This window comes from Schistocerca americana, chromosome 6 (genome assembly GCF_021461395.2).
Source record: "Schistocerca americana isolate TAMUIC-IGC-003095 chromosome 6, iqSchAmer2.1, whole genome shotgun sequence".
Classification (NCBI taxonomy): Eukaryota; Metazoa; Arthropoda; class Insecta; order Orthoptera; family Acrididae; genus Schistocerca; species Schistocerca americana.
Genome location: NC_060124.1, coordinates 500192123 through 500212777, shown reverse-complemented (window position 1 = coordinate 500212777; position 20655 = coordinate 500192123).

Here is a 20655-nt window from a genome sequence, read left to right as displayed (position 1 = left end):
TGCTTGGCAGAGCCTCGTTGTAGGGATTGTGCTGCATCCACTTGTTGACATTCTGTGCTCTACTGCTATATTTACTCGCTGTTGCATGTTTTGCTTACGCTCAGTGCCTTATATTTTAAGATAAGAAAATGAACTACTATAATGCTACGAACGACATTAGTACAAGAAACTTCATTGAAGTCACATGATTTGGAGGTGTTATGGAAGCTGTATAAATTTATGCTAATAGGTAGGAAGCTAACGACATGGCATACCAACACTAGGTTTAGACCATTGACATTTATTACACTGCATTCTTCGTGAGCAACTGAAATAGCAAGTGACACTTGACACAAGAAATACTCCACATGTTTGCTTCTGTTTTGCCATGATTCTTGAAGTGGTGTACACACTGTGAAATATTACGATCATTAACACTCTGTACTCGTACTTACTTACTGAGAGTTATTCAAACTAAAGGCCGTTAGAGGTCATGTATGCATTTCTTTTATTTAATGATGGACAAGGTAACCAAAATGTATTTTATGATTCATAATGAGTAGAAGATTTGGGTCAGATGGATTACACAGAGGTTGTGTGTAGACATTGTGTCTTCGGATTGTATGGGATTATGTATTGAAGTTTGCACTAGAATTTTATCTGTACTTGTTCGAGGAGACTGACTAGAGGAAGGAGTTGTTATAGTAGTGAAATGATATTGGCGATAAGGTTTATATGTATCGACGTATTGAAGAGGTATAATTGAGGTATTAAGATTATGTGATGCTGATGAGTATTAGTGGACAAGAGGTAAGGTAAATGATATTGATGATAAGGTTTATATGTTTAGGCGTAAGAGGTATTATTGAAGCATTAAGATTATGTGAAGCTGATCATTATTGGAGTTTTGGTGGAAAAGAGGTAAAGCAAGTGAGGAGCATTTCTTTTTGTTGGTTTATATGGAACAAGGAGGATGAAGATTTCAGACTAGAACACTCAAGTGGAATGAAGATTGTCTACACACACACTTAGTTAAATCACTAAGCAGTATATACTTTTTTTTGGAGAGAGGAAGTATTTGCATATCTTGGCGTACTGACAGTTGTTCAGCTACAGTACATTTGATTTGGCTTGGCAAACATTGGTCTTGACATGATGACTATGACGTTGACTAACTATTATTGACTGTTATACATTGCTGCCACTACTTCTTGATACACATGTCGAACATCAAATTTTGACAGAATGGCATTTACACAGTTAACACTTTTCAGTTACACAGTAGTACTTAATGTGGATGAAAGATGAGTGAGTGTGTTTTGTGTGTTTTCCTTTCCTAATCCCAAATAGTTGGTACCGACCTATCTACTAAATATTATTTTACTTGTTTGTTGTGGCTTGCACTGACGCCCATAAATATAATAGGTTTACTGATATTTGTGTGTTTGTAATAGTTAATATGACAATTATCTGATATCATTTGTGTGTTTATTATTATTTGTATGTTTAGTGTAAGATCATTGATTATAATTTTGTAAAAGCAATTGTGTGTGCATTCAAACTGTTGTTCGTGCTTGCACCTGTTCAACATTGATGGGTGCCACTTGGAAATGTTTAATTTCGCTAATGAACTCTGATGTACTGTCTAATTAGTGATAGTGAATATTATGGACTGTTACTTGCACTTTTTCTACATGATTGGTGCCACTAAGACATGTTTAATTTCTGCTGATAAACTCTGATGAACTGTCTAATTAGTGATAGTGAATATTATGGATTGTTACCTGCACTTGTTCAACATGATGGGTGCCACTTGGAAATGTTTAATTTCTGCTAATGAACTCTGATGAACTGTTTAATTATTGATAGTGAATATTATGGACTGTTACCTGCACCGGTTCAACATGATGGGCGCCACTAGGAGATGTTTAATTTCTGCTGATGAACTCTGATGAACTGTCTAATTAGTGATAGGGAATTTTATGGACTGTTGTCTGCACCTGCTCAACATTACTGGGTGCCACTGATGGAACTGCTTCTACTGAAATGATGTCACTTGTTGGTGTCTGCACCTGTTCAACATTACTGGGTGCCACTGTTCGAACTGCTTCTACTGAGATATGTTACTTGTTGCTGTCTGCACCTGTTCAACATTGCTGGGTGCCACTGATGGAACTGCTTCTACTGAAATAATGTCGCTTGTTGCTGTCTGCACCTGTTCAACATTGCTGGGTGCCACTGATGGAACAGCTTCTACTGAAATAATGTCACTTGTTGGTGCCTGCTCCAGTTCAACATTGCTGGGTGCCACTGATAGAACTGCTTCTACTGAGATAATGTCACTTGTTGGTGTCTGCACCTGTTCAAAATTGCTGGGTGCCACTGATGGAACTGCTTCTGCTGACATAATGTCACTTGTTGGTGTCTGCACCTGTTCAACATTGCTGGGTGCCACTGATGGAACTGCTTCTACTGACATAATGTCACTTGATGGTGTCTGCACCTGCTCAACATTGCTGGGTGCCACTGATGGAACTGCTTCTACTGACATAATGTCACTTGTTGGTGTCTTCACCTGTTCAACATTGTTGGGTGCCACTGTTGGAGCTGTTTAATTAATGCTGATGAAATGTTATGAGACTGCTATGTGCGCCTGTTGACCAATGCTGGGTGCTACTGCTGGAACTGTCAACTACTTGTTTATTGAACTATTGACAAGATTTTATGTGAATATTTGTATAAACTGATTTTTTGTGTATTTACTGTTTGTGAAATGTTATGAGAATTTTACCTACACCTATTCGTCATTGCTGGTGCTATTGATTGAATGATACTTGTGTAAACTATTATGTAAAGTCACATGTATGCAAGCATTTGTATTCCTTACTGTATTTTATATTTTAGGTTATAAAAGGGTCAGTGCAAAGCCAAAATTTATCTAGTTATGTGACATTTACTTATTAATATTATCTTTAATTTTTGTCTGTATTTTTTTTGACGAATTTGGTGGTATTTTCACCACCAATGCTGGCAAAAATACCATCAAATTCTAGCCCGTGGAGGAGGGGCATATGAAAGGTGGCTACACTAAGTCACAGCGCCAGAGATTGCGCCAAAGAGTTTTATTCCGCCGCCTCCACTGGCAGTCGTTGTTGAGAAGTCGTCGTGGAGAGTGCTAGTTGAGAAGTTGCCGTAGTTAGTGCTTGTTCAGAAGTTGCTGGGGGATGTCGATTGCTGTACTAGTTGAGGCCATGTTGTGTGCAGTTGTTTTGATGGGCTAGACACCAGATGTTGTAGGATTGGGGATGTTGTAATGATCAGAGTGTACTTTTCGTCAATATATATGAAGGTAAAGAAATTTTTTTTATTTCAAATGTCTTAAACAATAATGCCTCTTGGTCACAGGTTCAATCAACAAAGCATCTGGCTTGCGTTCATGTATTAGACTGTAATTCTGGTTTCTATATGCAATTATTGTATTTCTGTTTTTTTTAATTACTTCTGTATAAATGGTGTTTATAGTATCTTGTCTTATTGAGGAAGAACCGTGCCAGGTGTGTACGTTGAATCACACTTCCACACACAGAACAGTTACACTTGTGCTTTGTTGTTTCGTAGTTTTTGTTTCGTAGCTTTTATAGTTGCTGGGGACTTAATTAATTAATTGTGTTAACGGAAGTTTCCTTTCATTCTTTGTTGTTGTTCTATGCAGTCAGATTGAGTACTAATACTAGTCAGGGCCAACCGGTTACGAGACTGCATAACCGGACAGCCAGGGAATAAAATTTAAAGTTATTTGCATTATGAAACTTCCTGGCAGATTAAAGCTGTGTGCCCGACCGAGACTCGAACTAGGGACCTTTGCCTTTCGCGGGCAAGTGCTCTACCATCTGAGCTACCGAAGCACGACTCACGCCCGGTACTCACAGCTTTACTTCTGCCAGTATCTCGTCTCCTACCTTCTGCAAGGTTCGCAGGAGAGCTTCTGTAAAGTTTGGAAGGTAGGAGAAGAGATACTGGCAGAATGAAAGCTGTGAGTACCGGGCGTGAGTCGTGCTTCGGTAGCTCAGATGGTAGAAAACTTGCCCGCGAAAGGCAAAGGTCCCGAGTTCGAGTCTCGGTCGGGCACACAGTTTTAATCTGCCAGAAAGTTTCATATCAGCGCACACTCCGCTGCAGAGTGAAAATCTCATTCTGGAAACATCCCCCAGGCTGTGGGTAAGCCATGTCTCCGCTATATCCTTTCTTTCAGGAGTGCTAGTTCTGCAAGGTTCGCAGGAGAGCTTCTGTAAAGTTTGGAAAGTAGGAGACGAGATACTGGCAGAAGTAAAGCTGTGAGTACCGGTCGTGAGTCGTGCTTCGGTAGCTTAGATGGTAGAGCACTTGCCCGCGAAACGCAAAGGTCCCGAGTTCGAGTCTCGGTCGGAAACACAGTTTTAATCTGCCAGCGCACACTCCGCTGCAGAGCGAAAATCTCATTGTGGTATTTGCATTATATATTTAATTAAGCCCCCATGCAACACGCCATCCAAGCTCTGTTTGACTCAATGCCCGGGCGTATCAAGGCCGTTATTACGGCCAGTGGTGGTTGTTCTGGGTACTAATTTCTCAGGATCTATGCACCCAAACTGCGTGAAAATGGAGCCACATGTCAGTTCTAGTATAATATATTTGTCCAATGAGTACCCGTTTATCATCTGCATTTCTTCTTTGTGTAGCAATTTTAATGGCCAGTAGTGTATATTTTTACATCAGTGTTATGTATGGTGTGCATTTATTTTTACGAGAACGTTATCTGATCTAAGGACTACAAGTTAGACAAATTCACAGGTTGAGTATTCAAGTCGTGCAGTAAGGGCACTGTCGGCGTTTTCCTGTTCTCTAACCTCTTTCGCTTTACAGCAAGCGGGGTCTGATTAATAGCTGAGCTATATATTTCACATCTTGACTGTTCGAGGCTCTCAGCTCCTTCAAATACATTTTTACGCCCTAAATAGTATGTATGTGTTGCCCTACTTGTATGCCCTGAGGGATCTATTTTCAGCACGTTAGTGTATAATAACGAATCGCCGTGCTTTAGTAGCCTATACTCATTTGACTTTTACAACAATTCTCTGTATATTGTAGTTGTTAAACTGTGGCATTTGTAGTAATCATGGGTGTTACTTCTTAACGTCTCGTCCTTATGGCGATCATTAGAGATGAAGTACTAGATCAGTTGTACAGGAACAAGTAATGAAATGAGTCATGGCCCGGTTAATGTATTCTTCGCAGGCGCTGTATAATCAGTGGTAGCGAAGGCCCGGAATGTTCGAAGAGGCAAAGGTCATGTGTCGTACCATTGCTACACGTTTCGGTGTATATACAGTCAACAGTCCAGCAGCTGAGTAAAATTCCAGATTTTAGAAAGAAAAGTGTCAACGCAACTGTGTATGAGAGTACAAACGTTATTTGCATTTGCGGGGTAACAATGTGAACATGTTACAGGGAAAGGGTGGGTACTGCTGGACTTCGGAGTGCTTCTAAGCTTTACCGCAAGTGGTAGAGCCTGTCTCGCCGTTTCAATGAGAACTATGTAGGAACAAGTCAGCTCGCGCGATCCTAAATCGAAATAACGGTCCGTTAGGTAGTGGAAAAATGTTTTCCATTCCAATTTTTTTTTCGGTGCACGAACTTAATATCGGAATGTTGTGTTTGGTTTACAAGTAACTAATAGTACATATATAGTACCACTAGATACCACTGATAAAGTTATTTTTATATCAGGCTGTGACAGTATCTAGCCCAATTAATAACAGTTGTATCTGACAAAATAGTTTCGAGTTGTACTGGAAAAACAGATTCCACAAAAAGTGAAAGTTTTACGCTTTCTTTCCCTATTACCAAAGATGGAGAAATCAGGGTATAAACATGGTAACAACATAAACAGTGTATTTTAAACTACACTCAGGAAATTGAGTGCGAAGTATTCAGTTCGAAGAAGCACCTTAAAGCTTTACGGAAAACAAAGAGTTGGCCATGAAATCTGTTTTAGGAAACAATAAGTTTTCTCCTAGAACAGTGGTGAACAGGAAACTGCACTTAACGATCAAGGTAAAAATTGAGACGACCACGTTTGATAAGAACAGACGTGTTTTTAAATGTCATTTACAAACATATAGAATAACTGAAAAGTAAATCATCGGTTCAATAAGCTAAAATGGAAACAGGTTAAGAATTTTCTACGATCATATGCACAGACGTGATGAATAAAGGCTGAACAAAGCAAACAGGTTATTGATACTGCGTAAATGGTTAACTCGCTTGAAATACTTTACATAGTCAGAAGGGATTCGCCCATAGCAGCTGTGAACACAATGCTGAAAGTCTCTCAAAATAATCCTTGGTTGCGCAGTATTACCCCTAAAGGGATTACTGGCGTAATTACAGTTAATTAAGCCTAATGCGACGTTACAGACGCATTTGTCACTGCAACCGTGGGTTACCCATCTCCGACAGATATGATGCCAACTCTCCTGGCAATTTTATGTTATTCACTGCTAGTACGAACGCTTTCAGAGATGCTAAATTACTACAGCCATTACAATAATACCCTTGTAAGCTCTCTGTTTTACAGAGAAAAAGCAGGAAGTCGTCTTTCTATACATTTAGTTCGCACTAGTGTTTCTCATTTCTGGCGAATATAAGTGTAACTTTTCATACGTGTGCTATAGGCACCAATAACTATTGTGACTTTATAAGTTAGACATTTCCGGACAAATTTTCTAAGTAAAAGTTTTTCACTTATTATAAATGTGGAAAAAAAGTTGATGTGATTTTAGCAGCGCGGAGGCACCTTAACTCTGTAATCAGAATTGACAGTGGTAGCGATGCCACGCAAAATGGCTCTCTGGTTGCTTCCGGAATGTTGTTTGGATCATTCAGATAACGCCAATATTGGCACCGGAATTCGAATCTCTCTATTGTGTCTCAAGTAGTATTTATGTCTGATTTCACCAGTGCCGCAAAGAAAGTTCAACGAACATGTTTACAAAGATTAAATTAAAGACTTTGCTTCTGAAAATGTCTATCTGCTCCATCAAAGATATTTTTCACAAGGATTTTTGAACACGGAAGACGTTGATATGATACACTCTGTAATACGTATTTGTGATGGCATTTATCGGTGAAATATATCGTAGGTAACCGTACTTGGCCTCCGTTACACAGCCTGTATCATCAGTAGTTAGAGTAGGACTTGATTCAGCATTGCAAGTTAACAATTTTCATCCCTGCTCATGCATATTACGCCGAAATTTGCATCGACGTGATGCATGCACTGTAGCCAGTTAAAACGCAGTTTAAACCGAAACTAGATAATAGTGTTTGTACCGGCACGGAAGTAGTACACCACTAAAAAGTCAGCCAACGTTTTCATGACAAACACAATTATATCAAGCCAATTGGAGACAAGTGGAAGTTCAAAAGACATTTTGGCTTGAAAAAGTACATTTGTTCAAGTAATTTATTTTAACACAACCCTCTTTGCAATTCATTCGGTACACAAAGAGACATCTAATGAATTCTTTCTGGCACGAAATCAGGCTTCGGCCATAAATTCTACTCGGATCCCTTCATTATAGTGTCAGAATCCCCACATGTGACCTTGATGTTTGCATAATACTTTGGCATTACATAACAGAATAAATATGCAGATTACAAGTGTAAAAGCACATACCGTGAATAAAAAGTGACGTGTCTAGATTAAAAACACGCGCATCACAGCATCACATTTGAAAAAATTCCGCTGTTGGAAATACTGCTGACGGGAATAATTTATTACAAGTGTTATAGTTCATAGCGAGAGCGACACCTGATATACGGATCTGAAGCTTTATGAATAACGGCCTCGTAATTCAGTGATGCTGATATCGTGCATATACAATAAATTGTAACAGCTACATTTTTAGAATTTTTGCAGTTGTTTTGGGAGGGGATTAACAGTTTTCTAAGGCTGTTGGAGTATCAGCAATAGGGAATGTTCCGGTAGTATCGTACACGTAAGCTCTTCCGAAGTTACAACATTCTTGAAGGTTATGTTCTTCACACTAATCTTTACTACTATACGTCACATAATAGAATTACAAACCTCGATGTTATAAGAATATAGGTTCGTTGACCTCTAATATTTTTCCACCTTTTGCATTTTGGTTGTTTAAATCTTTCGAGAGTTTATTGGACATGTAACGTGTAGAAAATTCTTACCCGGCCCGTAAACGGTTATAAACTTGGATTTATTCATCGAATCACCTAGTCTGTCGAAGAAGCTGCCAATTGGTTCCTTGCGGAAAGATGCTGCTCTCTACAAATTAACTACACGAGAAATAGCACTGGCGCCGTTCGGTGCTGTAAGATGAATCGAGAAACCATTAGCACTAATTTTGTATCACTGTCTCTATCGGACCACATCCATTGAACTTGGTTTTATTTGCTGTCGGCAAGAACTTTCGCTGAGACTCTTTGCCTCCTTATTTTATGGATATCTTGAAGTTAAAAATACGTTAGCGGATAATTTAATAACGCGATCACCCAATGGTAGTAGGTCAAACAGTATAGCACACTTTAGTTTCTTCTGTCAAGGCTGTTGCAAATAACTCCATAAGGCTTTTTGTGCTTGATTACGGAGATTTTTTTAGTTCTGACCCATTTTATTTGAAGTTACAAAACCACATAGAATACACATATATTGCGTTTAATGCCCATTTTAATTTTTTATAACTGTTCCGTACTAATTAAGGTAATTTTTTTCTAAGTAAGGGAAATTCCTCTGTGAAACTTGAAGGATGTCCATAAAATAAAATCTGAAACTAGAATTCATATAACAGATGGGCACGTACATTTGAAAGTATTGTGATTTTTGAAAGATTACTGTACTCGAAGTTAAACGTATCATTTGCCACCAGATTTTTGAACAGATTCTCAAAATGCTACAGTTTGCTTTATGGTCTTTGTGTCTTTTAACACGGACAAGATTCAAAGCAAGTGGACCTCAAAACTTAAATATTAGAATTACGGAAAAACGCCGTCACCGTTTTCCCTAGTATATAGCGGTTTTGTTTTACATATGTTCAGCAACATAAGGGACTTCCTTGCCTATATGTTCCCTTCTTTTGGAAGTTCCTTTTATCCTCTTTTCTAGATTTTCTTACTTTTAACAGAATTTAGTATGTTTTTAATGTAACTTTACTTTGAACGCCTGGAAAAATGCTAACAGTTTTCGTTAAATTGACGTGGCTCTAACTAAAAGACATGGCCTCTTAGTTGGATGAAAATTGTGAGCCCAGTAGGGGTGCTACTTGGTCAACATTTTGATGTACAATAAATCACATTAGTTCTCATAGTGACTTTCTCACAATTATTTTGTAAGTATCAGTAAATTACATGTACTATTAGCCGGTCGGTAATTGGAATCTATCCACTGGCTATCTTACTTAGATGCCTGAAACTTCACGTGCATATTACAAACATACTGATCTGAAAAGCAGACTATAGTCACTTCATTTTAGTCACACGTTTCTATAATGGAAATATTTACAACTGATAACCAAAATGAAGGTCAATTTTCTGTAATAATCAGTGTGTATTGTTCGCCGTGTTGGCGGTATGTTAGTGTCTGTAGTCTACTTCACTCCAAGTAGTTCCTAAAACATCCCAAAACATTTGAAACCTCTAGCTCCAGTATATTATTTTATGCATGAAATAAACGTGTCAGAAAATTTAACTATCTGTAAATGCTATTTAAGTCTACATTTGACCTATGGAACACTTTAGTTTCTCTTAATACATTCCAGCTGCATAATCGTCTTGATTTATATATTGCTAAATTTCTTTCTTCCCGTCCTTGTTATTCTGGCTTCTTTCCTTGCTTCAACAACTCTCTCTTTGGCTTCGGCCACTCTAATGGAATCAACTCCCACCACTAATTGCCCCATATGAACGAATAATCTGTTCCTACGAAAAATAGAGCTTCACACCAGTACCAAATCACATTTTTGAAGGCATAATAGCTTGCGAAAGTGACTAAATACCAAAAGCCCAAACTACAGAACAGCTTAGAAGGAAAACAATGCTCGAAGACCAAAAATATAAATGGAGAAACATAAGACTATGGCAAGCGCATCGCGTAATAGGGCTGCAGACGTGAGAAACAGTTGTGTAGTGGTAGTGAATCTTTCTTAGTTGTGTAGTGGTAGTGAATCTTTCTTGAATGGAAGACTCATTACAAAACTTAACAGGTGAAGGCTGCGGAAACATACGAGAGTTAAGGGGGAAAGCACACGCCTGTTTAAAGGCGCTTTACCCCTTACGTAATCCAGAATCGAGGCTTCCGCCACACTGTGGCGTCCCGCTACATCTATCATTGATCCGACCAGTGCTAAATAGGGTTCCGCAGTGTGGGGAAACGACAGCCGATTGCCACATACGTCGGCTCCAAAGCATGCAAGATAGAACCCCGCGAGTCGACTTGCATCTTCCGCGAGACTACCCTACTAGAACCTTGCACGAAGCAACGGGCATCTCCATGGTTAGGACGCCTATCAAAGTGACTGCCCCGTCGGTTCTACTAGACGTCGCGTCAGTCTGAAAACAGGGTAACTCTGAGTCTGGGAAACCTGTGCCACGGACGCTGGACCACTATGTGGGGCGACCTGCTTCGGCAGTGAAGTAGGTGCCCAAAACAACGTGTCACAAGCTCACGACACAGAAAGGCCACACCAAAGTATTAGGAAATACAAACACACTCTCGGCCGTGTGGCCGAGCGGTTCTAGGCGTCCGGAACCGCGCGACTGCTACGGTCGCAGGTTCGAATCCTGAGTCGGGCATGGATGTGTGTGATGTCCTTAGGTTAGTAAGGTTTAAGTAGTTCTGAGTTATAGGGGACTGATGACCTCAGATGTTAAGTCCCATAGTGCTCGGAGCCATTTTTAAACAAACACGCTTTAAGAAAGAACAGGAATAGTTTCAGAAAATTAAACTGCACAAACAAGAGGGTAAGGACTGTCTTTCAGGAAAAGGGTATGAGAAGATAGCAGGAACATGAATGTGGCTGTTCGCCGGAAGATCTTCAAGTTCATTTGTTGTACAATTGCAACAGTTAGCCAGCCGTTGCCATGAGAAAATGTATCATTCAGATCAATACTGAAGTTCAGTCTACATCCACAGAAGACAGCGGGTCCATCTAGTAGTGAATGTGCAGCGACAGATTTTATAGTATTCTTCTTCTTGTCAGCAGCAGATGTTGTCATTTCGACGTCTTCAATTGTTTTATATATTGTCTGTCTTGCACGGCGACGGTATCTTTTAGGAAAAGGGTATGAGAAGATAGCAGGAATATATAAAACAATTGAAGACGTCGAAATGACAACATCTGCTGCTGACAAGAAGAAGAATACTATAAAATCTGTCGCTGCACATTCACTACTAGATGGACCCGCTGTCTTCTGTGGATGTAGACTGAACTTCAGTATTGATCTGAATGATACATTTTCTCATGGCAACGGCTGGCTAACTGTTGCAATTGTACGAGGTGGTACAGGTGTACCCAAAGTATCTGGACTGGAAAGCTTTGTCGACCGTGACGTCATAGCCGACAGCAGATACCACGTTTGTGAAAATGCAAATAAAGACTTTGGCAAATCATCATATATGTCACCCTCACCTTTTTCCTTGTATACATGAATGTGGCTGTTCGCCGGAAGATCTTCAAGTTCATTTTTCAATAACTTATTAATGTCCAATTACATTTTTTAACCACCATTTTGCTCAAAAAACTGAGCATCATTTTAAATTGAAACACAAAAAAAATCTATGTTATGAAGCGAATTCACAGCCTAATGATCTTATGACATGCTTCCTTTCTACTAAATACATTTCTTCCTTCCGGGTTGAACCATTATTTCAAAGACACGCTGTGGACAGCACCGTTGACACATGGAAGAGTATATTAATAATCAGTAGTAACTGCATTTATTACCACAAAAGTGACTTTTGCAGTCTTTCACATTAACATTGTGTGACATATCAGTGACATCTGATAATATCTTGGTTATTTTTGAAGATAGTACACGGCCTGCTAACTTAGGAACAAGTCTCCACATTTTCTTGGTAGAAACGAGAGGGCCCAGGTGTTCGTTCTGTGGGCTGGATTGGCCGTAGGAGGTCAGGCTCAGGGGCGCTAGACCAGGGAGATGGGTTCCCACGGCTCTGTAGTTTGTGGAAGTCGAATGCGATAAGAACAAGTTACGCGCTTTGTCGGTAAATGTGGTTTTCTCTTCTGAAGGCAATCTGCCGTTAAACCACTGCGAGTCTATAGTGTATCAATGAGAGTGACGTCTGATGCTGGCGCCAAGTTGGGTGCATGCATGCGGCCTTTATCTGCCGCACGTTTGTCGAGTTTTGAGTAAGTGTGGCATTTCGCGTTAGAGCTATACACTTTCTGATCAGCTCACAATTTGCGAGATCTGCTGTGTAACTTGCGTTGCCTGATTAATTCTAGTGTCTCGTTTGCCTTGAACTAACTTTCCTTGCATTTGCGAGCTGCACAGTGTAGAAAAGCTTGTAGTGTTCTCTACGAAGTTTTGTACTTAATGACTTACCTTCCCGCAGTGGTAGCATGGCATAATTGATTAAATGGTACTTTTAGGAAGCTTTGTGTTTCAGTATTTTAAAGGACTTTTTCCTCGTTGTGTTGGAGAAATTTTGCAGTCAATTATGCGTGACTTCATGTTCGTTTCGTTAAAAGCATTTTCTTTTTCATTTTGATGTGGTATATTTCGAGATCATAGAGAAAATGAACGACTTATCAGAGTCAAGTCTGATTTACACCTCAGAGCCGAATTGTTGTCCTAAAGCTGCATCTGGGTACGCTACCATCAAAAGATAAATATAGCCTGTTCATCGGCATTTATAATTTGTTTGCCCCATTGTGACTGCTTTCCAATGCATTACAGTAGACAAACGTTTAGACCATTCAGTTTATGTGCAGCTACTGTGATCAGCTGTGTAATCAGCGTGTGACGAGCGTTGCACTTGCTATCACTCTTTTAGCGTCATCATGAATAAAGTAGGAGGCCATACGACACATGGCAGACAGAACAAATGAGTGTACATATCATGTCGACACTGTCTCAGGATGTCATAACGAGAACATTTCTTTAGGTTAAAATTTGTATTCAGGATTTGGCACGGTCATAAAGACATTTCATCAATAAGCTTTAATTAGAAAGGACTCTGAACACGGTCATGTATGGTGGCTTCCATTGCTGACAGTGACAGGGAATACTAGCAACGATATTCTGCCGCACCAAAAAGTGTCACGCATACCAAGACTCGTATCCGTTTGGGACCAGATTTTGAACAAGAAGTATGGAAGCTGTACTGACTGTGTCAAATATTTCAAACCCACCTTTCTTTCTCATAGCCGAGTCGTAGTATGACTGTAACTTATCAGTGTTTTCATCCGTTTGTTGCACTCTGCATTCGATTCAACAGTGATTTTTTTTCCTTACACTTCTTAACAAGACTGATAGTTACAGATCTGTTTGCAGATGTACTACACGTTCTGACCTTTAACGTATAAATTCGTTTGCATGTGGGCCGCATTTCCGAACATTTTCTGTCTACAATGTACTTCATACGTATATCACAGTCCAGTTGACGCAGTTGATCTGCTAAAGAAGCTAGTAACTTCCTTGACATTCACGACTTAACCTTCTCAGTTCAAGTTACATTCATGACCTCGTCACTTCCCTCTCAACTGCAAAGAAATTTCTCACTGTGATCAGATAGTAACTGTACCTCTCAGTTAAGAACCAACAGAAGCGGCCAGTATGTTTCACCATTTTCAGCAGTGGATCCTTTAACAGCTTACACTGGTGATGCTTCTGTATTCCTTTTACAACATTAAGCTATGAATGATAAAACCTCAGACTTTGTATCGTCAGAGTCTTTCGTAACGGCATGATTGAATAAAATCACTGGCCGGCCGCTGTGGCCGAGCAGTTCTAGGAGATTCAGTCCGGAACCGCGCGACTGCTACGGTCTCAGGTTCAAATCCTGCCTCGGGCGTGGCTGTGTGTGATGTCCTTAGGTTAGTTAGGTTTAAGTAGTTCTCAGTTCTAGGGGACTGATGACCTCAGATGTTAAGTCCCATGGTGCTCAGAGCCATTTGAACCAATAAAATCATTTCGGTTTTCAAGCCGCACCACGTCGAGCAAAACAATCGAACTTTGGATCGCTATCTTCACCATCGTCATCAAGAATTAAAGGGCTGCCACGTTTTCTGCTTATATAGTCAAGACTGCAGCATCTGGTACCAATCAGAGGTGACCGAAATGCTTCGTGCGCGAGGTGAGTTGGGTAGCTCAGAGCAGCTACAACCGGTCGCAAGACAAGGTCCTGCCACCCTAAAAGCGTCAAGTATCCCACTTTGCTTTCTTTCGATATCCAAAGCCCGCCTCTGTGCCATACTAAATGCGTAGCCCTGGCCTCTGTTAAAACTACCGTAATTAATTCTAATATCAGCCGCCACCATTAGAAGGGAATCCCAATATGTTGATGCATGAACCAAGAAGCCCGTTATTTCAGATTATATCTTGAGTCCGTTTTCCAGACATTTCTCTGCTGTGAGCGACTTGTCAAGGTCCCTTTGTTTAACACGTCGATTGAGTTCGGTACAAAGCTTCGTAACAGTGCGAACTTTTCACCATATTACATACTATCATATTCGCAAAGGACACCTTGGAAACCTCGCACACGAAGATCTATGTCGTCTTTAACAGGCCGCAGTATGTCTCGTCTCTTGAGGGTAGTTCTGAGCATTAGTTTCAGTCCATGTACCAGCAGCACACGTCCTACCTTGCTGCCACAGTATGGCATGAAAGGATTCCAACACAAAACTTTCTTGCTGCATTCTGCCCCATTCCAAGAGCAAACGACAAAGGCTACACTCACATTTATTCCACAAATTTTATTTCACGCAGTTGATGCAACAGATGATTTACTTTGGGTGCGTTCCAGAATGACATTTTTACACAGCAGCGCAGTGTGCGCTGATATGAAACTTCCGGGCAGGTTAAAACTGTGTGCCGCACCTAGACTCGAACTCGGGACCTTTGCCTTTCGTGGGCAAGAGCTTCTGTGAAGTTTGGAAGGTAAGAGATGAGGTACTGGCGGAATTAAAGCTGTGAGGACAGGTCGTCAGGCGTGCTTGAGTAGCTCGGTCGCTAGAGCACTTACCCGCGAAAGGCAAAGGGTCCGAGTTCGAGTCACGGTCCGGCAGGTAGTTTTAATCTGCCAGGAAGTTTCTTGGGTGCATTTGCTGCAAATACGCACTACTGCACTGTTGACGCGAACCTTTGTCCGTATTAACTGTGTAACTAATATCCTAAATACTGAGCGAGGTGCCGAAGTAGTTAGCATACTGGACACGAATTCTGGAGGACAACGGTTCAAATCCCCGTCCAGGCAAGCAGGACTTAGGTTTTCCTTGATTTCCCTAAATTACTCCAGGCAGTTGGCATATTTTGTTTGAAAATTGCACTGCCGCTTTCATTCCCCATTCTTTCAAAATCCGAGGTTATGCTCGGTCTCTAGTGACCTCGCTCTCCACGGGACTTTAAACTGTAATGCCCCTCATCGTCCTAAATAAAATTGTGTGAACATTCATGTTAATAAAATCCATTTTCGTTACTTGCAAAATCAAGTGTCTATCTCGCAAGATTAGGCTGTAATTTCTTTACTGAATTGTGCAATATCTTTTCAGTGGTGTACATACACTGCTAATTCTTCAATAACACTCGATGGATGCAGTCAGCCTATACAACAACGAAAGATGAATGCTAAGAGAAGCAATATCGATGCAAACACTCTTTTGTTTCAGTCACGCCATTGTTTAGGAAGTATCCTAAATTTCTAAGCTCAGAGAGGAATGACGTATGATTCACCTTGGTCCGAATAAAGCATATGTGACATATGAAGAACTCTGCAGTAGACAGTGGTAGGGGGCAGTCTATGTGAAGCAGTGTTGTTGCATGTAAAACATGGTACACGATGTGCTCCATTTCTATCAGTAGATAGTTTCATGATAAATGAAGAGACAACGGCTCTACCTCTACTTTAAGATTCTCACTAACACCGGTTTTGTCAGGACGTGTGTGTATAAACTGTGGTAATTGTCATATACATGATTCCAATAGTGATAACGTCTGCGGTATTATAGTCTAGAAGATGCTTTTCAGGGGTGATTTGTAGAAATCAGATGGTGATGTGGATAATTATGACACAGTTAAAGATCGGGAATAAGTTACTGAATGCAAAGGCACTTCAAAACGTGGTGCTAATCACGGTATAACGGGATAGTGTTGATTCACATCGCCCGTGCGCTGTTACTGAAATATGATTTTACTGATTTAGGAATAGTTATTGGTGCTGTTATAGAGAGAGGTGTATTCAGCACTTCGTAAAATTACAACGTAATTTGATGCTGTGTATTTATCTGTTGTTCTAGGGTTAAGCATGTAAATCAACACAAACTGGAAATAGCCTAGACTCATCCTGAGGCTATTACAAATTGTAATTAAAACCATGTGCAATATTCTGCTAAGGAAATGGGACAGCCATTAGGACTTGGATATTTATTGTAACACTTAAACTGGTGCTTGTAAGTGTCAGGTAGGTATCTGAGAAATATGTAAAACTTATTTTGATATCGAAATGTGTAAATCTCAGTGCAGGCAAGAGAACTTCGTGAGAATTTAGCTTTAGACGGAAATACAGTGTATGGAACTAACGCTACACGATGCGAAACGCGGAGTGACAGTACATCAAACAATTCGTCTGCGAGAACCCATTACGACTTCAGTGAAATTTACATACGTCTTCTGACTGCAAAACAAAATGATTCAGATTAAAATGTTGCTAACCTTTACCTTTACCCTTGCAAACAGTCACTGTATCAGATCTGTTATTGTAATTACACTGTGAATGAACATACACTCCTGGAAATGGAAAAAAGAACACATTGACACCGGTGTGTCAGACCCACCATACTTGCTCCGGACACTGCGAGAGGGCTGTACAAGCAATGATCACACGCACGGCACACCGGACACACCAGGAACCGCGGTGTTGGCCGTCGAATGGCGCTAGCTGCGCAGCATTTGTGCACCGCCGCCGTCAGTGTCAGCCAGTTTGCCGTGGCATACGGAGCACCATCGCAGTCTTTAACACTGGTAGCATGCCGCGACAGCGTGGACGTGAACCGTATGTGCAGTTGACGGACTTTGAGCGAGGGCGTATAGTGGGCATGCGGGAGGCCGGGTGGACGTACCGCCGAATTGCTCAACACGTGAGGCGTGAGGTCTCCACAGTACATCGATGTTGTTGCCAGTGGTCGGCGGAAGGTGCACGTGCCCGTCGACCTGGGACCGGACCGCAGCGACGCACGGATGCACGCCAAGACCATAGGATCCTACGCAGTGCCGTAGGGGACCGCACCGCCACTTCCCAGCAAATTAGGGACACTGTTGCTCCTGGGGTATCGGCGAGGACCATTCGCAACCGTCTCCATGAAGCTGGGCTACGGTCCCGCACACCGTTAGCCCGTCTTCCGCTCACGCCCCAACATCGTGCAGCCCGCCTCCAGTGGTGTCGCGACAGGCGTGAATGGAGGGACGAATGGAGACGTGTCGTCTTCAGCGATGAGAGTCGCTTCTGCCTTGGTGCCAATGATGGTCGTATGCGTGTTTGGCGCCGTGCAGGTGAGCGCCACAATCAGGACTGCATACGACCGAGGCACACAGGGCCAACACCCGGCATCATGATGTGGGGAGCGATCTCCTACACTGGCCGTACACCACTGGTGATCGTCAAGGGGACACTGAATAGTGCACGGTACATCCAAACCGTCATCGAACCCATCGTTCTACCATTCCTAGACCGGCAAGGGAACTTGCTGTTCCAACAGGACAATGCACGTCCGCATGTATCCCGTGCCACCCAACGTGCTCTAGAAGGTGTAAGTCAACTACCCTGGCCAGCAAGATCTCCAGATCTGTCCTCCATTGAGCATGTTTGGGACTGGATGAAGCGTCGTCTCACGCGGTCTGCACGTCCAGCAAGAACGCTGGTCCAACTGAGGCGCCAGGTGGAAATGGCATGGCAAGCCGTTCCACAGGACTACATCCAGCATCTCTACGATCGTGTCCATGGGAGAATAGCAGCCTGCATTGCTGTGAAAGGTGGATATACACTGTACTAGTGCCGACATTGTGCATGCTCTGTTGCCTGTGTCTATGTGCCCGTGGTTCTGTCAGTGTGATCATGTGATGCATCTGACCCCAGGAATGTGTCAACAAAGTTTCCCCTTCCTGGGACAATGAGTTCACGGTGTTCTTATTTCAATTTCCAGGAGTGTATAAATTAATGCATCTGACTATCTGATAAAGCTACTTGGAAATTTTTAAGGTAACACTTTACTTAAGTATTGTACCGGTATTAATCCTGCAAAGTGATATGATATTATTTCACAAATACACTGTGACAATCACCGTGCCTTACTATGGGCATGAAATTTGATGGTAATCAAATTTACTGGCACACTTCTGCGTACAGAACTCACGTCTGCTCTACAACCTGTTGCTATTATGAACAATGATGTGACTGTCAGAAATCAAATTTCATTTGGCGTACTTGCTAAGTGCAGTAGAAGACGGTACCTCACCAATAAAATGCTTTTCAGGACACAACTCGTGGTGTGTAAGGCGAGTATGCAAACAGAGTCCCGAAAGTAAAACAAAAATGGGTACTAATCTTAACGACTTATAAATAAGAACAAAGACTCCAACTTTAGCTGAACTTCATTTAAGCCATGACAACAGTACACCTCTTCTTAAATTTGTGGAACCTAGAGAAATGAACAAAATATATCTTAACAATTTCCCCCTGTACAATAGCCTTCCTTGACACTTGCTTCAACTATAACACAAAATCATATCTTGTAAAAGTTCTACAGCAAACGTCAACCATACTGAGTGTTCTAACAATAAGAAGCTACACAACTACATATATAAAAAAACTGAACAACCTCAAAAGTTGACTTTTACCATTTTTCATTTATAAAATGTTATATGTTCAATCTCTTTCCTGAAAGCATATTATTACAAAGTCTGTTTTAAATAATGCTATGTCCACGACACAGCTGGCCATCTTCCATCTTTTTCAAACTAAGTACGTTGCCAAACTGTCCAACATACACTCACTATGGTATTCTTTGCCTTACTCGCTCCAACATCTCGCGTCTCAAACACAGTTCTAAAAAATATGATAATATCCACACTACAGATCTTGAGTACATCTATCAAACTCGCAGATTCGTTCACATTTACGACCAGAATATTCTGAAAATCATGATGGCATATAGGGCAGCCCCCTTCCAGCCTGAGGACGGCCAAGCCTTTCCCATGTGGTGGAATGTGTTATTCATCCACAAAAAATATGCTCCACCTCTTCCTCATAATAAGAACGAAATATTTTCGCGAAAAAGTTATTTAGGTAGTCTTTTTGTTGTTAGGAGGTTTCGGATGTGTCATTGCAATTGCCAGTGGTGGAGGAGTGCATCCCAGTCATGGGTGCAGAGGAGGGAGTGGTAGAGCCTACAGTTTTCATGGAGAAGAAGGGTGGCTGGTGCAAGAAGGGCCTCCACGACGTCAGTAATGGCCTTCTGGAGGAAGGACAAGGTTTGGGTGTTATCAACAGGGCAGTCAAAGGTAAGTGGGTGGCTTTCGACCTGTGGGGCAATGGATTCCCAGTAGGCATTGTAGCCAGCGCTGTGGTAGTCATGGATCAACTACAGAGGGGCAGGAGGCAGGAGAGGGGCGATGGGCGGTGTAGATGGTGAGAAGGGCTGGGGGTTGTGCCCTACAAATGGGATCGAGGAATTCCACAGCGATATGACCAAGGAGGTTGGTGGAAGCGAGGACGACATCCAGGGTGGAGTTACTTTCGGGACAGGTGTGCTGTGGGAGGGGAACAAAGTCACCTTGGAGGGGCAGCAATGTGGGAGGCAGGAGAGGGGCAATGGGTTCAGGAAATGGTGAGAAGGACTGGGAGGTGGGTCTTAACAATGGGATTGAGAAAATCCGTGGCGATTCGAGCAAGGAGGTTGGGGAAGTGAGGATGACATCCTGAGCTGATTTTACCTTCGGCAGAGGCGTGCTGTGGGAGGGGAGCAAGGTTACTGTAGAGGATGTCGAGGAAAGGATGCGACTGCCGAAAAGTGGCAGGGTCACAGCTGTGGATACCGAGGTCTGAAGCAGAACATAGGTGGAGAAGGTGTGTTCAACGTGGGAGTTGAAGTCATAGGAGAGAGGAGCAGGTACTTCACAATTTCTAATTACGTTCGATATATAATAATAAAATTTCGAACAATTTTCTATTCTCTCCTAAATTTCATCCTTGATGTTTCAGTTCTAGGTTACTTTACTTCCTAGGCACTTAAATGGGTCTACTACTTTATTAATTTTTCTGTTGCAAGTCACATCATCCATTTTATGATTTTTCCTTCTGATTTTCATTACTTCATCTTTTTTAAGGTTATTTCCATCTCTGTTTGTCCAGTTACTGCCTGTTAGGTGAAC